Below are 22753 nucleotides of genomic sequence, written 5' to 3' on the forward strand. Positions count from 1 at the left end.
TGTTCCTGTTCATGCTCAGGTACACAACGTCTAATAACACCATCTACTCCTTCTTTATAAAGATGTGGGTCATCCCAAAAGTAATGTCTCCAATCATAGAAGAACTTTTTCTTTTGCTGGTATGTGAAACTAGGTGGTATAAATTTAGCAACAATGTAATTAGCATAATCAGCATACCATAGAGCCATATGAGAAGCATTTATGACATTTAGTTGCTCATCAGGAAAGCTATCATCAATAGGTAGTGGGTCATCAAGCACATTTTCTAACCTAGACAAGTTGTCTGCAACGGGGTTCTCAGCTCCCTTTCTATCAACAATATGTAAATCAAATTCTTGTAGCAAGAGAACCCATCTAATAAGTCTAGGTTTAGCATCTGTCTTTTCCATAAGATATTTAATAGCAGCATGATCAGTGTGAATAGTTACTTTAAAATCAACAATATAAGGTCTGAACTTATCACAAGCAAATACAACTACTAAGAATTCTTTTTCAGTAGTAGCATAATTTCTTTGAGCATTGTCTAGGGTTTTACTAGCATATTGAATAACATTTAATTTCTTATCAACTCTTTGCCCTAGAACAGCACCTACAGCATACTCACTAGCATCACACATAATTTCAAAGGGTAAATTCCAATCAGGTGGCTGAACAATAGGTGCAGAGATCAATGCTTTCTTAAGTATTTCAAATGCTTCTACACAATCATCATCAAAGACAAATGGTATATCTTTTTGTAATAGATTAGTTAGAGGCCGAGAAATTTTTGAGAACTCCTTAATGAACCTCCTATAAAATCCGGCGTGACTAAGGAAACTTCTTATACCTTTCATGTCCTTGGAACATGGCATCTTTTCAATAGCATCAACCTTGGCTCTATCAACTTCAATACCTCTTTCAGAAACTTTATGCCCCAAGACAATACCTTCATTAACCATAAAGTGGCACTTTTCCCAATTCAAGACAAGATTAGTTTCTTCACATCTCTGCAAAACTTGATCAAGGTTGCTCAAGCAATCATCAAAAGAAGATCCATAGACGGAAAAATCGTCCATGAAGACCTCACAAATCTTTTCACAAAAGTCAGAGAATATAGCCATCATGCATCTTTGAAAGGTAGCAGGTGCATTACATAAACCAAAAGGCAGACGTCTATAAGAAAAAGTACCAAAAGGGCAAGTAAAAGTAGTCTTTGATTGATCCTTGGCTGACACAGGTATTTGAGAGAAACCAGAATAACCATCTAGAAAGCAAAAATGTGTATGTTTGGATAATCTTTCTAGCATTTGATCAATAAAAGGTAAGGGGTAATGATCCTTTTTAGTGGCCTTATTTAATTTGTGAAAATCAATTACCATCCTATAACCTGTAATAACTCTTTGAGGAATCAATTCATCTATATCATTAGGAACAACAATAATACCTCCCTTCTTAGGGACACAATGAACATGACTTACCCACTGACTATCAGCAACGGGATAGATTATACCTGCCTCAAGGAGCTTTAGTATTTCCTTTCTTACCACATCTTTCATTTTAGGATTCAACCGTCATTGATGATCATGAACTGGTTTAGCACCTTCTTCCAAATTTATTTTATGTTGACATAGAGTGGGACTAATGCCCTTAAGATCATCAAGAGTATACCCAATAGCAGCACGGTGCTTCTTCAGAGTTTTCAATAATCTCTCTTCCTCATGCTTTGAAAGGTTAGCACTAATAATAACAGGATATATCTTTTTCTCATCAAGATAAGCATATTTAAGAGTATCAGGCAACGGTTTAAGCTCAAATACGGGATCACCCTTGGGTGGAGGAGGATCCCCTAGGATTTCAACAGGCAAATTGTGTTTCAGAATAGGTTCCTGTTTAAAGAATACTTCATATATTTCCCTTCTTTCATTCATAAACATATCATTTCCATGGTCTAGCAAATATTGTTCTAAAGGATCACTAGGAGGTACGGCAATAGAAGCAAGACCAATAATTTCATCCTTACTAGGTAATTCTTCTTCACGGTGTTGTCTACTAAATTTAGAGAAATTAAATTCACGAGACATATCATCTAAACCGATAGTAACAACATCCTTTTTGCAATATATCTTAGCATTAATAGTGTTTAAGAAGGTTCTACCAAATATAATGGGACAAAAGCTATCTTGTGGGGAACCAAGAACAAGAAAATCAGCAGGATATTTAGTTTTCCCACACAAGACTTCAACATCTCTAACAATTTCCATTGGTGATATAGTATCTCTATTGGCAAGTTTAATTGTGACATCAATATCTTCTAACTCAACAGGTGCAATATCATGCATAATTTCTCTATATAGGCCAATAGGTATTGCACTAGCACTGGCACCCATATCACATAAGCCATGATAACAATGATCTCCTATTTTAACAGAAATAACAGGCATGCCTACCACCGGTCTAGGTTTATCTTTAGCACAAGGTTTAGCAATTCTAGCAGTTTCATCACAGAAATAAATAACATGCCCATCAATATTATCAGCCAGGAGATCTTTAACAATAGCAATATTAGGTTCAACTTTAACTTGCTCAGGAGGTGTATGTGTTCTAATATTGCTTTTACGAACCACAGTTGAAGCTTTAGCATGATCCTTTATCCTAACAGGGAAAGGTGGTTTCTCAACATAAGAAGTAGGAACAATTGGATCATTATAAGTGATAGTCTTTTCTTCAACTTTAATAGCTGCAGCTACTTTTACTTCTATGGTTTATGATATTTAAACCACTTCTCCTTGGGGAGATCAACATAAGTAGCAAAAGATTCATAGAAAGAAGCTACTATCTCAGAGTCAAGTCCATATTTAGTGCTAAATTTACGGAAAACATCGGTATCCATAAAAGATTTAACACAATCAAACTTAGGTGTCAGACCTTACTGTAAGTGCATCTAGTGCCACCCCTAGTTGGTTTTGGAGTATTGACGACAAACCTAGTTGAGGGACTAATGTGTTTGTGAGAATTGCAGGATAACACAGGTAGAAGTCCCTCATTGATTCGGTTTTCCTACCAGAGATGACCCCTAAAAATGTATGAAGACATTGAAGTCAAAGGTGGTATATGAAGATATTCACATTGAAGACTATGACAAGAGAAGACACCACATGAAGCCTATGGAGCTCGAAGACTTAGATCTTTCGTAGTTCTTTTTCTTTTGTGTTGAGTCATAGGAACCACCGTACTGTTAAGTGGGGTCCAAGAGAACCAGTCAGAATGACTGAAGTGATGCCTAACCAAAAACCTATGTCTTCGAGTGAAGACTATGAGAGTGAATCTTGTCCAGAGTCGGACAAGTCAGCTTTGCTTATAGCCCAAGTAAAGTTGCCGTGTGAGTTTGAAATCTGACCGTTGGAACACGTGTCAGTTCCTTAGTGACCCAGGATCATTTCGGACAAATCAGGTCGGGTTGCCAAGTGGCTATAAGTAGCCCACCCCCTACAACCATAAACGGTTGGCTGCTCAGATTGAGAATACGGCTTTTGTCGTTTGAGAGCAACCCACCTCGAAGCCTTTGAGAGAGAATTCCTTGCGAGGATAAAGCCCTAACCACCCAGAGCCAAAGAGAATTAGGCATCACTTAAGTCTTCTTGTCTGTGTGATCTGAAGACTTATTACACTTGAGGACTGTGCATCCTCCAGCCGGTTAGGCGTCGCGTTCTGAGCATCCAAGAGACATTGTGGATTGCCGGTGAACGAAGTCTGTGAAGGTTTGGGAGTCTACCTTGAAGACTTACCAGAGTGATTGGGCAAGGTCGGTGTGACCTTAGCTCAAGGGGAATACGGTGAGGACTGGGTGTCCTGAGCTGCGTGTTCAGGACTGGGTGTCCGGGACTGTGTGTCCTAAGGTTTAAATACCTAGCCGCCCTAACCAGACGTACAGTTGTCACAGCAACTGGAACTGGTCCAACAAATCATTGTCTTCAACGAGTCACTGGTTTCATCTTCCCTTCCCTTTACTTACTATTATTCCTTGTGAAGTCATTGTATGTTTGCACTATCTTTTGTCTTCACTGAGTGACTGCATGTTCTGTATGGCTTCATAATATCTTCCTACCTGATCCTTACTACATTGCAGCTATTCAGTCATTGTGCTTTCACTCTATTGAATACTTGACTATGGCTTGCCTAGTGTAGTCTACCTTCCGCTGCAGGGTAATAGGTTTATTTTTATCGTTTGTCTTCATAACTTCCACGTATTGAAGACTTTCATAAAAATCGCCTATTCACCCCCTCTAGTCGATATAACGCACTTTCAATTGGTATCAGAGCAAGGTGCTCCCTTGTTCTGTGTGATTCGGTTTAACCACCTGGAGTTTTAGCTATGTCGACTACAGGGATAATTAAAGTCTTCGCTGTGTGCCCCGTCTTCGATGGAACTGAATATCCCTACTGGAAGAATAAGATGCACATGCATCTTGAAGCAATTGATGTCGACCTATGGTATGTCGTCGAGAACGGCGTTCCCAAGGCTGGAGAAGGTGTCACTGCTGCTGATGTTAAGAAATTCGTTCAACTGGACTCTACTGCCAAGAATATCATCTGTGGTCATCTGACCAAAGGACAGTATGGCCGTGTGAGTGCTTTGAAAACATCTAAACTGGTCTGGGACTGGCTCTCCAAGGTCAATGAAGGCGTCTCAACCCAGAGAGATCAGAGAATCAGTGTCCTTCGCAACCTCTTCAACCGCTTCAAGCGAAATGACAATGAGAATGTCCAGCACACATTTGACTGACTCACTGACATCACGAATGAGCTTCAAGCCCTCGGTGCTACTGAGATCACCAAACATGAAGTCGTCAAGACACTACTGAGATCACTTGATAGTTCGTTTGACACCCTAGCCCTGATGATTCAAGAACGTCCTGATTTCAAGACACTCGATCCGTCTGACATACTTGAGAGGCTCAACACACATGAGTTTCAGCTTTCTGAGAAAAGAGATATCTACAGTCCAAACTATGGGCAAACTCGTGCCTTGAAGGCAAAAGCTGTCTCCTCATCTGAAGAAGAATCTGACAGCAGTTCTAATGATCCTGAAGACATTGGAAGGGAACTTGCTATGCTTGTCAAGAAGTTCCAAAAATTCACCAAGAAGAAAGGCTTCAGAAAGTCTTACGGATCAAGCTCAAGGAATGATGAAGCTTCTGCTCATGACTACAAGAAGAAAACATGTCACAAGTGCAAGAAACTTGGCCACTTCATCTCTGAGTGTCCAAAGTGGGACAATGAGAACAAAAAGAATAAGAAGAGCAAGGAATATGACTCTAACGACAAGAAGAAGAAGAAATACTCAAAGTCTTCTTCCAAGTCTTCCTCAAAGTCTTCATCACACAAGAAGAGCTCATCTGGCAAGGCACGTGCATTTGTTGGCAAGGAAATGGATTCAGAGGAGGAGTCTGCTTCTGAGGAGGCGGAGGTGGAGTCTGAGGAGGAGTCCGATTCAGGCGTCGCAAGTCTGGCTACAACATACGTTGCCAAGTCCATCTTCAACACTGAAGACAATGACTTCATCACCGACACCGATGCAAATGACAAGGACTACTCCGCTTCTACCTACTGCTTCATGGCACGCGGTGCCAAGGTAAACACATGCACTACTCACTATCAAACATCTAGTGACGATGACTCTGATTGTGGTTCAAAACCCAGCTACAAAACACTTGCTAAAATTGCAACTGAACAACAGAAAGCTATGGAACATATTAAAAAATTGTTAGACAGAAGCGATGATCTGTTAGGTGCTGAAATGACTCGATCTGAATCCTTAATTGAAGACATAAAAAATCTTCACGTTAAGTATCAGGAACTTGAAAGTCGTCATGAAACTCTCTCAACAACTCATGAAAAGCTTTCCTATGATTATCTTCAAAGGAAGTAAGATCTTGAGAAATTGAGAGCGGCTCATGAAGATCTTCAAAAGGAAAGCGAGTCACTTCGCGCCAAACAGATCAGTTCCACTCAGGAAGGATTTGAACCACCATGTCTTAAATGCATTGAGCGTGATAATGCTACTTCTGTTGCTGAATGTTCTACTGCTACTGCTGTTGCAATATCTTCAACTGTTGATGTGGTAACTAACCCCTCTGCTGAGGATACCGCCGCTATTGCTGATGAGAATGCTAGGTTGAAGACATTGCTTGAAACAGGGATGTACAAAAGTCTTAAAGGGCATCAGACACTATGTGATGTCCTCAAAAAGCAGATTCTGAACCAAAACCCGAGGAAAGAGGGTGTTGGGTTCGTAAGGAAAATGAATGCTGATGGCTCTTACTGGAAACCTGAGCAGTACCCCAAAACCATGTGGGTTGCTGCAAAGGAACCTTCAGCAGATCCATCCAATCTATCTGGCTTCACTTGTGCTAACCCCATTATCATTGATGAATCCTTTGATGCAAACTATATACTGTTTAAGAATCAGAATGGTGAAGTGTTTGCCAGGTACATTGGTACTAACTGCAGGAATGGACCGCCTATGAAGAAGATCTGGGTTCCGAAAAGGTGTCTGGAGAATCTTCCTGTGAATGTCATCATGACACCTCACGTGAAGAAGACAAACCTCAGACCAAAGGCTTCATACAAACAGAGGACTCACCTGAGTTGCACTAACGCAAATGCTTTGCAAGGAAACCATACTCAGGCATATGAATATGAGAGAGGCTCATCAAACTGCCATGTTCATAAGACCAAGAACTATTCTGCTTATTCTTATGAGTACTATTGTCCTCCTGCAAGACTGTTTGCTAGGGCTCCAAAGCCAAAATTCTTAGATGCTGCACTTAGACTTATTGCTTCTAAGCCACCCTTGAAGATGTGGGTGGCTAAGAAAGCTTAACTCTCTTTTGCAGGGAAAGGTCTCCAGCAGAAAACCAAAATCGTCTGACGCTATTGCTGGGGACCTTAAACATCTTGTAGGGCACAAGGTCAAATGCCCGAATGGTCTTACTATGTACTTCGTTCCTGAATCGCTTGCTACTCTCCCTATTAGTCCTAATCTGGATCTAAGCTTTCATAACCCATTGGTTCGTCAAATGTTTTTGCTTCACAATGCTCTTGGTGAAGCCTACCCCCCTAACTGCACTATAGGGTACGACACCAGCGTCTTCAGAATGGATTATTGATAGTGGGTGTACAAATCACATGACTGGCAAAAGAAGCCTTCTTATGGACTCAACCTTACGTCCATCCGACAAGAGCCACATCACATTTGCTGACACTGGTAAAAGTAAGGTATTGGGTCTTGGTAGAGTTGCAATCTCAAGGGATCAACACATGGGTAAAGTCATGCTTGTTGAATCCCTTGGCTTCAACTTAATGTCTGTCTCAATGCTTTGCGATTTGAACATGATTGTAAATATTTGGAAAATATCGTTGCCTTGTAGTAATGGAATCTGACAAGTCTCTAGTATTTGAAGGGTATCAAAAATATGACTTGTACGTGGTAGATTTCTCAGCAGGACCATAGCTTGCCGTATGTCTTCTAGCAAAAGCTTCAGAATGCTGGCTCTAGCATCGGAGGCTAGGGCATGCTGGCATGAGGAACCTCCACACCCTTGCAAAGAAGAAGCATGTCATAGGCATCGAGGGCGTCAAGTTCAAGAAAGATCACTTATGCGGTGCCTGTGAAGCAGGGAAGATGACGAGGGCCAAACATCCCACGAAGACAATCATGACCACTACTCGACCCTTCGAATTGCTTCACATGGATCTTTTTGGTCCCACTCATTACTCAACTCTTACTACTACTGCTTGTCTCTATGGCTTTGTCATTGTTGATGATTATTCTAGATATACTTGGGTGCACATAATCCTTTACAAGACTGAAGTGCAGGATGTCTTCAGACGCTTCGCCAATCGAGCTATGAACAATTATGGCACCAAGATAAAGCACATCAGAAGTGACAATGGCACTGAATTCAAGAACACTGGCCTTGATACATATCTTGATACCTTGGGCATCACACTTGAATTCTCAGCCCCGTACACGCCACAGCAGAATGGCGTCATCGAACGCAGGAACAAAACACTCATTGAGATGGCCAGAATGATGCTAGATGAATACAAGACCCCAAGAAAATTCTGGCCTGAAGCCATTGATACTGCATGCCATACAATCAATCGTGTTTATCTTCACAAGCTTCTGAACAAGACATCTTATGAGCTCCTTACTGGCAAGAAGCCAAATGTCAGTTACTTCAGAGTATTTGGCGCCAGGTGCTGGATCAAGGACCCACATCACACCTCAAAGTTTGCACCAAAAGCACATGAAGGTTTTATGCTTGGATATGGAAAGGATTCACACTCCTACAGAGTCTTCAATCTTTTTCATTACAAAGTGGTTGAAACAGTGGATGTGCGGTTCGATGAGACCAATGATTCACAAATAGAGCAACTGCCAAATGTGCTAGATGAAGTTCCATCCAGTGAATCAATAAAGCTAATGGGAACTGGAGAAATTATACCTTCTGAAGCTCATCCTGAAGAAGAACTTATCATCTCAGCACCTGATCAACATGAAGACAATGCTCAGCCTGAAGACATTCCTTCTAACAACGACAATGATCAGCAAGAGCAAAATCTTCGCCCTGTACATCCTCGCGTTGCCAATGAAGTGCAGACTGAAAGAATTATTGATAGCATCAATGCACCCGGTCCACTCACTCGTTCAAGGGCAACTCAGCTAGCAAATTTCTATGGGCACTTCGCATTCGTCTCAATAACAGAACCCAAGAAAGTTGAAGAAGCCTTCATGGAACCTGAACGGATTCAAGCTATGCAAGAAGAGCTTCAACAGTTTGAGCTGAATAATGTATGGGAACTAGTTAAGCGTCCTGATCCACAGAAACACAATATAATAGGCAGCAAATGGATATACCACAACAAGCAAGATGAGCATGGTCAAGTTGTCAAAAACAAAGCGCGTCTCGTTGCTCAAGGATATACTCAAGTGGAAGGCATTGACTTCGATGAAACATTTGCTCCTGTGGCTAGACTTGAAGCCATATGCATACTGCAGGCCTATGCAAATCATCATAACATACTTCTATATCAAATGGATGTGAAGAGTGCTTTTCTCAATGGCAAGATTGAAGAAGAAGTGTATGTTGCACAACCGCCTGGCTTTGAAGATCCAAAACATCCTGACATGGTATACAAGCTCAACAAGGCACTGTATGGCCTCAAACAAGTCCCTCGGGCCTGGTATGACACACTCAAATACTTCCTGAAGAGAAAAGGCTTCATACCTGGTTCCCTAGACCCCACTCTCTTCACGAAGACATATGATGGTGAACTGTTTGTGTGCCAAATATATGTGGATGACATTATCTTCGGCTGCACCAATCAGAAGTACAGTGAAGAGTTTGGATATATGATGCAAGAGCAATATCAGATGTCCATGATGGGAGAGCTGAAGTTCTTCCTCGGTCTTCAAATACGACAACAACGCAACGGCATCTTCATATCTCAAGAGAAGTATCTCAAAGATTGCCTGAAGAAGTTTGGTATGCAAGACTGCAAAGGCTTCACAACACCAATGCCAGCCAAACATCATCTGGGCCCCGACGATAATGGTAAAGAGTTCGATCAAAAGGTATACCGCTCCATGATTGGTTCTTTACTTTATCTATGTGCATCTAGGCCAGATATTGTGCTTAGTGTTTGCATGTGTGCTCGATTTCAAGCGGCACCAAAGGAGTCGCATCACTTAGCTGTGAAGCGAATTCTTCGATCTTTGGCTCACACCCCAACTCTAGGATTATGGTATCCAAAGGGCTCAGAGTTTGAACTGGTTGGATTTTCGGATGCTGATTATGCTGGTGACAAAGTTGATCGCAAGTCTACATCAGGCACATGTCACTTTCTGGGACGATCACTTGTATGTTGGTCTTCAAAGAAGCAGAACTGTGTATCTCTCTCCACTGCTGAATCTGAATACATTGCTGCTGGATCTTGCTGCGCTCATCTTCTGTGGATGAAGCAAACACTCAAGGACTATGGCATTCATCTGAAGCAAGTGCCACTTTACTGCGACAACGAAAGCGCCATCAAGATTGCCAACAATCCAGTTCAGCACTCGAAGACAAAGCACATTGAAATTCATCATCACTTTATTAGAGATCATGTTGTGAAGGAAGACATTGATATCATACAAGTCAACACTGAAGAGCAATTGGCAGATATCTTCACCAAGCCCTTGGACGAGAAGAGATTTTGCAAGTTACGATGTGAGCTAAATATCCTGGAATCCTCAAATGTCCTGTGATCAGGCACACATCCTAACCCTTATGCATATTGATGACTTAGATGTGCAACACACGAAGTAAAGTATATCTTCAATCAATGAAGACATACATTCTAAGTGTGAATACATTAATGTGGAATTTGACTTCGGAGCGCCACGATAATTGTGCGCCGTGTCTGGGTCTAATACTTCCTATACGGTGGGTAACGCCACCACCAAATGTTCTATTTGAAGTGTTTCACTCATGGCGTTACATTTGCTATGTCTTCACATTTGGTTTGGCTTCAATCTCAACATATCTTCATGATTATCTTCACTATGTTGATTATATAGATATATATACTAGTGTTCTGTCCTCTACAGCATTCACTTATAGCTATGTCTTCTTGTTGAATCTTTTGAACTAAGTGAATGTGATCGGACCCTAACCTCTCTATGCTTTCTATCTCAAATTCTATCTCTCCAAATCATATGCATTCTATTGAAACTGTCGAATGTCTTCTTTGCGTCCTTGTCAGCAGAAGATACAGAGACAACCATTAAGTCCGTTTTCAATGCTCATTCCTCCACATGAAACCCGGAGAAGTAGGAACGACCACCCGACAATCCAGGCGTGCGTGGGACGTGGAACAAACCCCAAAATTCTGCATAATGGCCACGTGTTCCTCAGATGCGAATCGCCAGGGGCACCTATGTAATAATGCAGTGCCGCCCCTGTACCTATAAATACACACTTCACAGCGGTCATTATCTCTTCTTCCACTCTCGCACGAACCCTAGCGCCACCGCTAGCCCTCGACGACGCCGGCGATGAAGCGCTTCGCTGCCGCAACCTCTCCGACGCCGTCTTCACGCCGACCGCGGACATCGTCCTCTCCGCCGTCGCCGTAGGTGTCCTCCGTCGCCAAGTTAGGGCACGGAAGATCGAACTGCTCGGCCTCATCTTCCACTCCGTCTAGCAGTTCTTAGTGTGGTAAATAAAACTTCCTTTTTACAGCATCGTTGATCCTATGGATTTGTCACTTTCTAGCACAAGCAATTTCTATTCACACAAGTTAGATCTCTCTCATACTGCATCTCATAACATGCCTAGTATATTCACTTATGCTGCACAAAGTAGTTAGATTCCTCACTTGTACTGATCTGTGGATTCGTACAAATCTGGAACCAACTCCTTATCTATGAGTGAATGTCTTCGCACGATGAGGTCAATGTCTTCTAAACTGATTTATCTTCAAAATCTTCTGAGAATGCATATGACCTCTTCCCCTTCCCTCGCACCTTAATGCTGTCACAGGTACATGTCCGTGGGAGAATCCTTTGGTTCTCATAGTCTGCATTCATTTGCAGAATTCTTACAGCATCACATAAACTCTCCCAAAGCCAGTTCCTGTTTGTCCAGCAAGCGAAAACCTTTGAAGCCTTTGAACGTGTTGAAGCCTTTCAGTTTAAAGTTTATGGCTTCAGAGAAATCAGCAAGGAAGGGTGGCAGAAAGCGTCATGGAGAAACATCCAGAGATCTGCCAGATGAACTCTCAGAACTGTACAAGACAGATCCTGAAGAGGATTACAATCAGCGCAAGACCCGAATCCAATGGATTCGAAGATATTGGGCAGAACAATGGTTCAAATACCGATTTGTAACCCAGGAATATGCTGAGAAAAACGCCATTAAGAGACCGTGGGGAGACATCCTATACAAGAATCTTCTACCCAGGTCCAGAGATGAAGCCATTGAACAAGGCTTCTATCCCTGCATGGTCCGTAGGCCACAGCCTGCTGATGCACACCCATCGTCACTACTCTGGTGTCGTGACGACAATCTGTTCAAGCGCAACTTCCAATTTGCCCAGAACTCAGCGAAGCAAAACAAGAAGACATTGGGACTAGACTTCAACCTTGGTCCCTCAGCTCCAAGGGCTGATGGCACACGAGATGCAGAACCCAATGTCATCGGTCCTTTCTACAACCTTGAAGGCCTCATCACTCACATCTTGGTTCAAGGGACTGCAGTGAATGAGCCTGCAGCTGACGCTGAATCAGATGAAGCGCCTGCAGTGCCGAAGCCAAAGCAGTTGAAGAAGCCTAAAGTTTCAAAGCCTGCCCCTTCACCAAAAATCTCACGGGCGAAGCCACTGGCAAGTGCACCTCCTGAAGACAGTGTGCAGTCCAAAGATTTATCACGCATCTCCAAGCCCCAGAAGGCCAAGATGCCTCTGCCACACACAGGCCAAGAGCTAACAGCTGCTGCCATTCTGCGCAATGATGACATTGATCTGTCAAGTGATGAAGATCTTGCAGATGATGCTCTTGAGCAACTCATCAAGAGCAAAGAAGAAGCAGAAATATTCAATGATCTGCCTCTCTTTGATGTAACCATCATCCATAACTTCATTGACGAGTGGTTTGACATGCCAAACATCAGCTTTGAAGATCTGCAGCTACCCATTGGCCTTAGTGTCGCCTTCCAAGGCGCCATTGCTTTAGAGCTAGCTGTCGCCCAGCGCATTGTTGAACTGAAGCAAAGTATTGATTATGAAAAGGCTCAGTTCAAGAAGCATATGGCCAAGCTCAGTGTGCAAGAAGTGAAGAACTTCAAGATCATGATGCACGAGCTCAAGGAAGCCTTTCTGAAGAAACATGCAGAAGCTCAGGGTTCGCGTGAGCGCATGAAGACTCTGGCTGACAGATGTGTGCAAGCCTACAATGAGGCTGAGAAGCGCAAGGCCCTTGGGCGTCCTGGCATCGACCCCAGGATGGCCGCAAAGAAGAAGAAGAAGCCTGCTACGGCTGAACCCGACGCACCAAGGCAGGAAGCAGTTCCGTTTGTCTTCCCAACTAGAATGACTGGCTCGAAGCCAAAAAGCCGGTCAACCGCTTCAGAGGTCAAGAAGATGAGGACTGCTGAGGCTGAAGCCAGGAAGAGGAAACATCCTGAAGCCTCTCCCACTGCCCCTCCCAAGAAAAAGAGGAAGACCAAGAAAGATCGGGCTACTCGCACAGAGCCTTTGATAGTTGAACCCATTTCTATGGTCTATCCTGAAGCTGAACGCCAACTGACAATCCATGAGCCTGCTTCCACAGAGGCTCATGAAGCTGAAGACATTCCAGCAGCTGATCCCATCGCTACTGAAGACATTGGTCAATATGACCATGTAGAAGATGGTGCAGTCCTTCCTCAGCCCGAGAACAGCAAACTCATCAGCATTGGTCATCCACTGACGCCAATTGCACAGAATGTTTCATGGGCGGATCACCCACAAGAGGAAGAAGACTATGAGGCCCAGCCAACTCCAACTCCACAGGCGTCGCCCGCGTTGCGCAGGCTTCGCAAAGGTCCAAGGCCTCAAGTCTCTGCTGAAGACAATCCGACTGCATCAGCCGCGGAAGAAGAAGTCCCACAAGTTCCCACTCCCCTGTCCCACCAAGAAGCAGTTCTCAAGGAGAACGTGCTTGTGACCGACCCTCTAGCTCGTCAAGTGGAGGATGAAAATCTTGAGGCTGCCACAACCACCAATGAAGCTAATGTGGAGCCCTCCCCAACAAAAGCATCAAAACACAGCGAAGCCACTGATCCCACCACTTCTGTTCCTGAGTCTGCTGCCGGTCCCCAGTTCGACTATCATGTTGAGCATAGGCCTCAGGTACAGAAGCCAATCCCAAGATTGCCAAGGTTCCTAGGTCCTGCATCAGCACCTGGCTCCTTCAATATCAATGGCTTCAGAGCAGACAACACATTCTTCGATAGCTCCAGGAACCCCTACTCAAGGGAAAGGATATCATCTGATCGGTTCTGGAGCTATCCGCAGCGAAGCTATTACTCATGCATTCTTTACAACCAAGGTCGCATCTTCCCACACAAGCGCCTTGACATTGAAGCTATAGCTGGTCTGCCCTGTCTGGAAGAAGCTTTGGATTTCTTCAAGGAAGTTGGACTGCTGCCATTCGTTACTGACCAAGAGCATTGGAATGAAGAGTTGTTGCTCCAATTCTATGCCACACTTCACATCCGCGGGTATAGCAGAGATCCGAAGACTTGGGTCCTGGAGTGGATGACTGGAAACGTTCATCACGAAGCCAAAGCCTTTGACATCATTGAGCTCACTGGCTTGCCCACTCCTGGCAATCTCTACGAGCATGGCTGTGAGCTGCATAGTGAAGCTATTGAGAGCATGTTTCAGAAGCCTGAACCTGATATGAGTCAGATGCTCAGCATGATGAAGCCATTGCCCCAAGATGCTGCTTATCCCACGGAGTTCTTCATTGAAGACCTTGAGTATCTGCCAAGAACCATTTATCACATCATCAGGCGAACTCTCTGGCCCATCAAAGGGCACTCTCCAAATGCCAAGCTTGAGGGTGCAATGAAGACTTTGATCTTCTATATTCTTCATGGAAAATGCTTCAATGCACAGGACTTCTTCATTCGCCAACTTGCTGCATCAAGCTCTGATCTGTTTGGCTTGAAGTTCTACGCCCCATGGGTAATGCGGCTAATCAAACTTCACTCCGATATCTCATATCAGCCATCTGCTCGCAATCATCGGATTTTTCTGCCTGATGTGGATATCTCTATTGAAGCCATCTATCCTGAGCCTGCCAAGGAACCTCTAAGTCTTCAGAATGCAGAGTATCAGAGTTTCTCTCAGAACATTGAAGGAGTTAAAGCAGTCACTCAGGTGTATCCTTTGGCTGGCACTACACGTGCACCACACCCTGCTTCCACTGAAGCCACTGATAGCACAACTGCTCCAGGACCCAAGAAGTGCACTCGTGTTCTCAACAACCGAGAGCTTCTTGTGGCTCTTCATCAGAAATAGGATAGGCATCATGACTGGCTGAAGCGTCAGATGAAAAGCCTCTTGGTGGATGTTAATCGCATTCACAATCTTGCCACCAAGAATGCTTTCGTTGCCCATGAAACCTGTCGCCGCACATGGAAAGGGCTAACGATGATGTGTTCTGAAGATGATCTTCAAGAGGATGGCTTCACTGAGCGATTCAAGTTTGACTCCACACCTCCTCGAAGGGCTGTGCTGCTAGGAACTCCATCCCTTGAAGACTCTGAGTTCTCTTCCTCTGCTGCAACAGTGACTGCCAGAGTTATCGAGGATGAAGACGATGCTAATTCACCGCCACCTCCTTCAGCATGCTTCAACTCTGCTCCAAGCTCTTCAGCACTGCCAAACACCACCAACGACCCTGCTACTTCACCTACTCCTCATGGGAACGAGTAGATGCTCTATGTCTTCAAACCTTTTTGGTCCTTACTGACAAAAGGGGGAGAAGCATATGAGGTTGATAGTCTTCAAGCGGGTTCATATGGGCGGGTGCTTTATATTTTGCTTCGTGCTTACAACTCTCGTTTTGCTACATTTGGTTCTTTGAGTTGTAACACTTAAATTCGATGGTCGTCTGCTACTTATCCGCCACCTTGTTTTGCGATGATAAATTCCGCATGTGCGACGATAAATTCCGCACTTAGATCATTCTGCAGACATCCATTTTCCATTATGCATGTCATTATCTTCATATACTTTCACATGCATAGTGGATTATGATCATAAGTTGAAGTGGATCTCCATAAGTACAACCTGCCATGTGCATTTGCATTCCAAAAGCAAATTACTTATATACACATCTTCTGGGGGAGCCCTTGCAACTTATGAAGACAATTCCTTATCCTTTACAATTTCACAGATTATATTCCCCGTTGAAAACTTCAACTAGTTTGTCATCAATCACCAAAAAGGGGGAGATTGTAAGTTCATCTAGTGCCACCCCTAGTTGGTTTTGGAGTATTGACGACAAACCTAGTTGAGGGACTAATGTGTTTGTGAGAATTGCAGGATAACACAGGTAGAAGTCCCTCATTGATTCGGTTTTCCTACCAGAGATGACCCCTAAAAATGTATGAAGACATTGAAGTCAAAGGTGGTATATGAAGATATTCACATTGAAGACTATGACAAGAGAAGACACCACATGAAGCCTATGGAGCTCGAAGACTTAGATCTCTTGTAGTTCTTTTTATTTTTTGTTGAGTCATAGGAACCACCGTACTATTAAGTGGGGTCCAAGAGAACCAGTCAGAATGACTGAAGTGATGCCTAACCAAAAACCTATGTCTTCGAGTGAAGACTATGAGAGCGAATCTTGTCCAGAGTCGGACAAGTCAGCTTTTCTTGTAGCCCAAGTAAAGTTGCCGTGTGAGTTTGAAATCTGACCGTTGGAACACGTGTTAGTTCCTTAGTGACCCAGGGTCATTTCGGACAAATCAGGTCGGGTTGCCAAGTGGCTATAAGTAGCCCACCCCCTACAACCATAAACGGTTGGCTGCTCAGATTGAGAATACGGCTTTTGTCATTTGAGAGCAACCCACCTCGAAGCCTTTGAGAGGGAATTCCTTGCGAGGATAAAGCCCTAACCACCCAGAGCCAAAGAGAATTAGGCATCACTTAAGTCTTCTTGTCTGTGTGATCTGAAGACTTATTACACTTGAGGACTGTGCATCCTCCAGCCGGTTAGGCGTCGCGTTCTGAGCATCCAAGAGACATTGTGGATTGCCGGTGAACGAAGTCTGTGAAGGTTTGGCAGTCTACCTTGAAGACTTACCAGAGTGATTGGGTGAGGTCTGTGTGACCTTAGCTCAAGGGGAATATGGTGAGGACTGGGAGTCCCGAGCTGCGTGTTCAGGACTGGGTGTCTGGGACTGTGTGTCCTAAGGTTTAAATACCTAGCCGCCCTAACCAGACGTACAGTTGTCACAGCAATTGGAACTGGTCCAACAAATCATTGTCTTCAACGAGTCACTGGTTTCATCTTCCCTTCCCTTTACTTACTGTTATTCCTTGTGAAGTCATTGTATGTTTGCACTATCTTTTGTCTTCACTGAGTGACTGCATTTTCTGTATGGCTTCATAATATCTTCCTACCTGATTCTTACTACATTGCAGCTATTAAGTCATTATGCTTTCACTCTATTGAATACTTGACTATGGCTTGCCTAGTGTAGTCTACCTTCCGCTGCAGGGTAATAGGTTTATTTTTATCGTTTGTCTTCATAACTTCCACGTATTGAAGACTTTCATAAAAATCGCCTATTCATCCCCCTCTAGTCGATATAACGCACTTTCACTTACTCCTTACCTTCGTCGAGGTCCCAATCTTCAGAGTTGCGTTTAATTCTTTCTAATAAATCCCATTTGAATTCAATAGTCTTCATCATAAAAGAGCCAGCACAAGAAGTATCGAGCATGGTGCGATTGTTATCAGAAAGCCGAGCATATAAATTTTGAATAATCATTTCTCTTGAGAGCTCATGATTGGGGCATGAATATAACATTGATTTAAGCCTCCCCCAAGCTTGAGCGATGCTTTCTCCTTCGCGAGGCCAAAAATTATATATATAATTGCGATCACGATGAACAATATGCATAGGATAAAACTTCTGATGAAATTCCAATTTCAACAGTTTGTAGTTCCATGACCCCGTATCATCACATAGCCTATACCATGTCAATGTGTCTTCCTTCAAAGATAAAGGGAAGACCTTCTTCTTAACAACATCTTCGGGTACACCTGCAAGCTTAAATAATCCACAAACTTCATCAACATATATTAGGTGCTCATCAGGATGCATTGTTCCATCTCCAGCAAAAGGATTAGCTAGCAGTTTTTCTAACATACCCGAAGGAATTTCAAAGCAGGCATTTTCATTTTCATTTTCATTTTCAGTAGGTTCAGTAGGTTGAGGAGCAACTCTTTTCTCTACTGGTCGGGGTGAAGATACCCCAAACAAACCCCTCAGAGGATTACTTTCCATAGTAACAAGTGACAGTAAATTTCAGCACACTATATAAATTTTTCCTTACCAAATTCCACCTACCAAAGGCGCTTCACTCCCCGGCAATGGCGCCAGAAAAGAGTCTTGATGACCCACAAGTATAGGGGATCTATCGTAGTCCTTTCGATAAGTAAGAGTGTCGAACCCAACGAGGAGCAGAAGGAAATGACAAGCGGTTTCCAGCAAGGTATTCTCTGCAAGTACTGAAATAAGTGGTAACAGATAGTTTTGTGATAGGATAATTTGTAACGACCAACAAGTAACAAAAGTAAATAAAGTGCAGCAAGGTGGCCCAATCGTTTTTGTAGCAAAGGACAAGCCTGGACAAACTCTTATATAGAGAAAAGCGCTCCCGAGGACACATGGGAATATCGTCAAGCTAGTTTTCATCACGTTCATATGATTCGCGTTTGGTACTTTGATAATTTGGTATGTGGGTGGACCGGTGCTTGGGTGCTGTCCTTACTTGGACAAGCATCCCACTTATGATTAACCTCTATTGCAAGCATCTGCAACTACAGCAAAAGTATTAAGGTAAACCTAACCATAGCATGAAACATATGGATCCAAATCAGCCCCTTAAGAAGCAACGCATAAACTAGGGTTTAAGCTTCTGTCACTCTAGCAACCCATCATCTACTTATTACTTCCCAATGCCTTCCTCTAGGCCCAAATAATGGTGAAGTGTTATGTAGTCGACGTTCACATAACACCACTAGAGGAGAGACAACATACATCTCATCAAAATATCAAACGAATACCAAATTCACATGACTACTAATAGCAAGACTTCTCCCATGTCCTCAGGAACAAACATAACTACTCACAAAGCATATTCATGTTCATCATCAGAGGGGTATTAATATGCATATAGGATCTGAACATATGATCTTCCACCAAATAAACCAACTAGCATCAACTACAAGGAGTAATTAACACTACTAGCAACCCACAGGAACCAATCCCGGACTTGGACACAAGAATTGGATACAAGAGATGAACTAGGGTTTTGAGAGGAGATGGTGCTGGTGAAGATGTTGATGGAGATTGCCCTCTCCGGATGAGAGGAGCGTTGGTGATGACGATGGCGATGATTTCCCCCTCCCGGAGGGAAGTTTCCCGGCGGAACAGCTCCGCCAAAGCCCTAGATTGGTTCCGCCAAGGTTCCGCCTTATGGCAGCGGGGTTTCGTCCGAAAAGATGGCTTATGATTTTTTCCTCATCGAAAGACTTCATATAGCAGAAGATGGTCATCGGAGGGCCACCAGGGGGCCCACGAGGTTGGGGGGTGTTGGGGAACGTAGCAGAATTTTAAAATTTTCTACGCATCACCAAGATCAATCTCTGGCGTCATCTAGCAACGAGGGAGAGAGGAGTGCATCTACATACCCTTGTAGATTGCACGCAGAAGCGTTCAAGAGAACGGGGTTGATGGAGTCGTACTCGTCGTGATCCAAATCACCGATGACCAAGTGCCGAACGGACAGCACCTCCGCGTTCAACACACGTACGGTTGGGAAGATGTCTCCTCCTTCTTGATCCAGCAAGGGGGAAGGAGAGGTTGATGAAGATCCAGCAGCACGACGGTGTGGTGGTGGATGCAGCAGGATCCCGGCAGGGCTTCGCCAAGCGCAAGCGGGGATGAGAGGTGTTACGGAGGGAGAGGGAGGCGCCAAGAGCAAGTGGGTGCGGCTGCCCTCCCTCCCCCTCTTTATATAGGGGCCTTGGGGGGGGGGCGCCGGCCCTAGGAGATGGATCTCCAAGGGGGGCGGCGGCCAAAGGGTGGCTTCCCCCCCAAGCCAAGTGGGGGCGCCCCACCCCTAGGGTTTCCCAACCCTAGGTGCAGGGGAGGCCCAAGGGGGGGGGGGCGCACCAGCCCACTAGGGGCTGGTTCCCCTCCCAATTCAGCCCATGGGCCCCTCCAGGATAGGTGGCCCCACCCGGTGGACCCCCGGGACCCTTCCAGTGGTCCCGGTACAATACCGGCGACCCCCGAAACCTTCCCGATGGCCAAAACTGGACTTCCTATATATAAATCTTTACCTTCGGACCATTCCGGAACTCCTTGTGACGTCCGGGATCTCATCCGGGACTCCGAACAACTTTCGGGTTACTGCATACTAATATCTCTACAACCCTAGCGTCACCGAACCTTAAGTGTGTAGACCCTACGGGTTCGGGAGACATGCAGACATGACCGAGACGACTCTCCGGTCAATAACCAACAGTGGGATATGGATACCCATGTTGGATCCCACATGCTCCTCGATGATCTCATCGGATGAACCATGATGTCGAGGATTCAATCAATCCGTATACAATTCCCTTTGTCAATCGGTACGTTACTTGCCCGAGACTCGATCGTCGGTATCCCAATACCTCATTCAATCTCGTTACCGGCAAGTCACTTTACTCGTACCGTAATGCATGATCCTGTGATCAACCACTTGGTCACACTGAGCTCATTATGATGATGCATTACCGAGTGGGCCCAGAGATACCTCTCCGTCATACGGAGTGACAAATCCCAGTCTCGATTCGTGCCAACCCAACAGACACTTTTGGAGACACCTATAGTGTACCTTTATAGTCACCCAGTTACGTTGTGACGTTTGGTACACCCAAAGCACTCCTACGGTATCCGGGAGTTGCACAATCTCATGGTCTAAGGAAATGATACTTGACATTCGGAAAAGCTATAGCAAACGAACTACATGATCTTTGAGCTATGCTTAGGATTGGGTCTTGTCCATCACATCATTCTCCTAATGATGTGATCCCGTTATCAATGACATCCAATGTCCATAGTCAGGAAACCATGACTATCTTTTGATCAATGAGCTAGTCAACTAGAGGCTCACTAGGGACGTGTTGTGGTCTATGTATTCACACATGTATTACGATTTCCGGATAACACAATTATAGCATGAACAATAGACAATTATCATGAACAAAGAAATATAATAATAACCATTTTATTATTGCCTCTAGGGCATATTTCCAACAGTCTCCCACTTGCACTAGAGTCAATAGTCTAGTTACATTGTGATGAATCGAACACCCATGCAGTTCTGGTGTTGATCATGTTTTGCTCTAGGGAGAGGTTTAGTCAACGGATCTGCCACATTCTGGTCCGTATGTACTTTACAAATATCTGTGTCTCCATTTTGAACACTTTCACGAATGGAGTTGAAGCGACGCTTGATATGCCTGGTCTTCCTGTGAAACTCGGGCTCCTTGGCAAGGGCAATAGCTCCAGTGTTGTCACAGAAGAGAGTCATCGGGCCCGACACATTGGGTATGACTCCTAGGTCGGTAATGAACTCCTTAACCCAGACTGCTTCTTGTGCTGCCTCCGCGGCTGCCATGTACTCTGCTTCACATGTAGATCCCGCCACAACACTTTGCTTGCAACTGCACCAGCTTACTGCCCCACCGTTCAAAATATACACGTATCCGGTTTGTGAATTAGAGTCATCCAGATCTGTGTCGAAGCTAGCATCGACGTAACCCTTTACGACGAGCTCTTCGTCACCTCCATAAATGAGAAACATATCCTTAGTCCTTTTCAGGTACTTCAGGATATTCTTGACCGCTGTCCAGTGTTCCATGCTGGGATTACTTTGGTACCTTCCTACCAAACTTTACAGCAAGGTTTACATCAGGTCTGGTACACAGCATAGCATACATGATAGACCCTATGGCCGAGGCATAGGGGACGACACTCATCTTTTCTCTATCTTGTGCCGTGGTCGGGCATTGAGCCGTGCTCAATCTCGTACCTTGCAATACAGGCAAGAACCCCTTCTTTGACTGATCCATTTTAAACTTCTTCAATATCTTGTCAAGGTACGTACTCTGTGAAAGACCAATGAGGCATCTCGATCTATCTCTATAGATCTTGATGCCTAATATATAAGCAGCTTCTCCAAGATCCTTCATTGAAAAACACTTGTTCAAGTAGGCCTTTATGCTTTCCAAGAATTCTATATCATTTCCCATCAACAGTATGTCATCCACATACAATATGAGAAATGCTACAGAGCTCCCACTCACTTTCTTGTAAATGCAGGCTTCTCCATAAGTCTGCGTAAACCCAAACGCTTTGATCATCTCATCAAAACGAATGTTCTAACTCGGAGATGCTTGCACCAGCCCATAAATCGAGCGTTGGAGCTTGCACACCTTGTCAGCATTCTTAGGATCGACAAAACCTTCCGGCTGCATCATATACAATTCTTCCTTAAGGAAACCATTAAGGAATGCCGTTTTGACGTCCATTTGCCATATCTCATAATCATAGAATGCGGCAATTGCTAACATGATTCGGACGGACTTCAGCTTCGCTACGGGTGAGAAAGTCTCATCGTAGTCAACCCCTTGAACCTGTCGATAACCTTTAGTGACAAGCCGAGCTTTATAGATGGTTACGTTACCATCCGCGTCTGTCTTCTTAAAGATCCATTTATTTTCTATGACTCGCCGATCATCGGGCAAGTCAGTCAAAGTCCATACTTCGTTTTCATACATGGATCCTATCCCAGATTTCATGGCTTCCAGCCATTTTTCGGAATCCGGGCCTGCCATCGCTTCTTCATAGTTCGAAGGTTCACCGTTGTCTAACAACATGATTTCCAA

Source organism: Triticum dicoccoides, chromosome 1A, assembly GCF_002162155.2.
Source record: "Triticum dicoccoides isolate Atlit2015 ecotype Zavitan chromosome 1A, WEW_v2.0, whole genome shotgun sequence".
Classification (NCBI taxonomy): Eukaryota; Viridiplantae; Streptophyta; class Magnoliopsida; order Poales; family Poaceae; genus Triticum; species Triticum dicoccoides.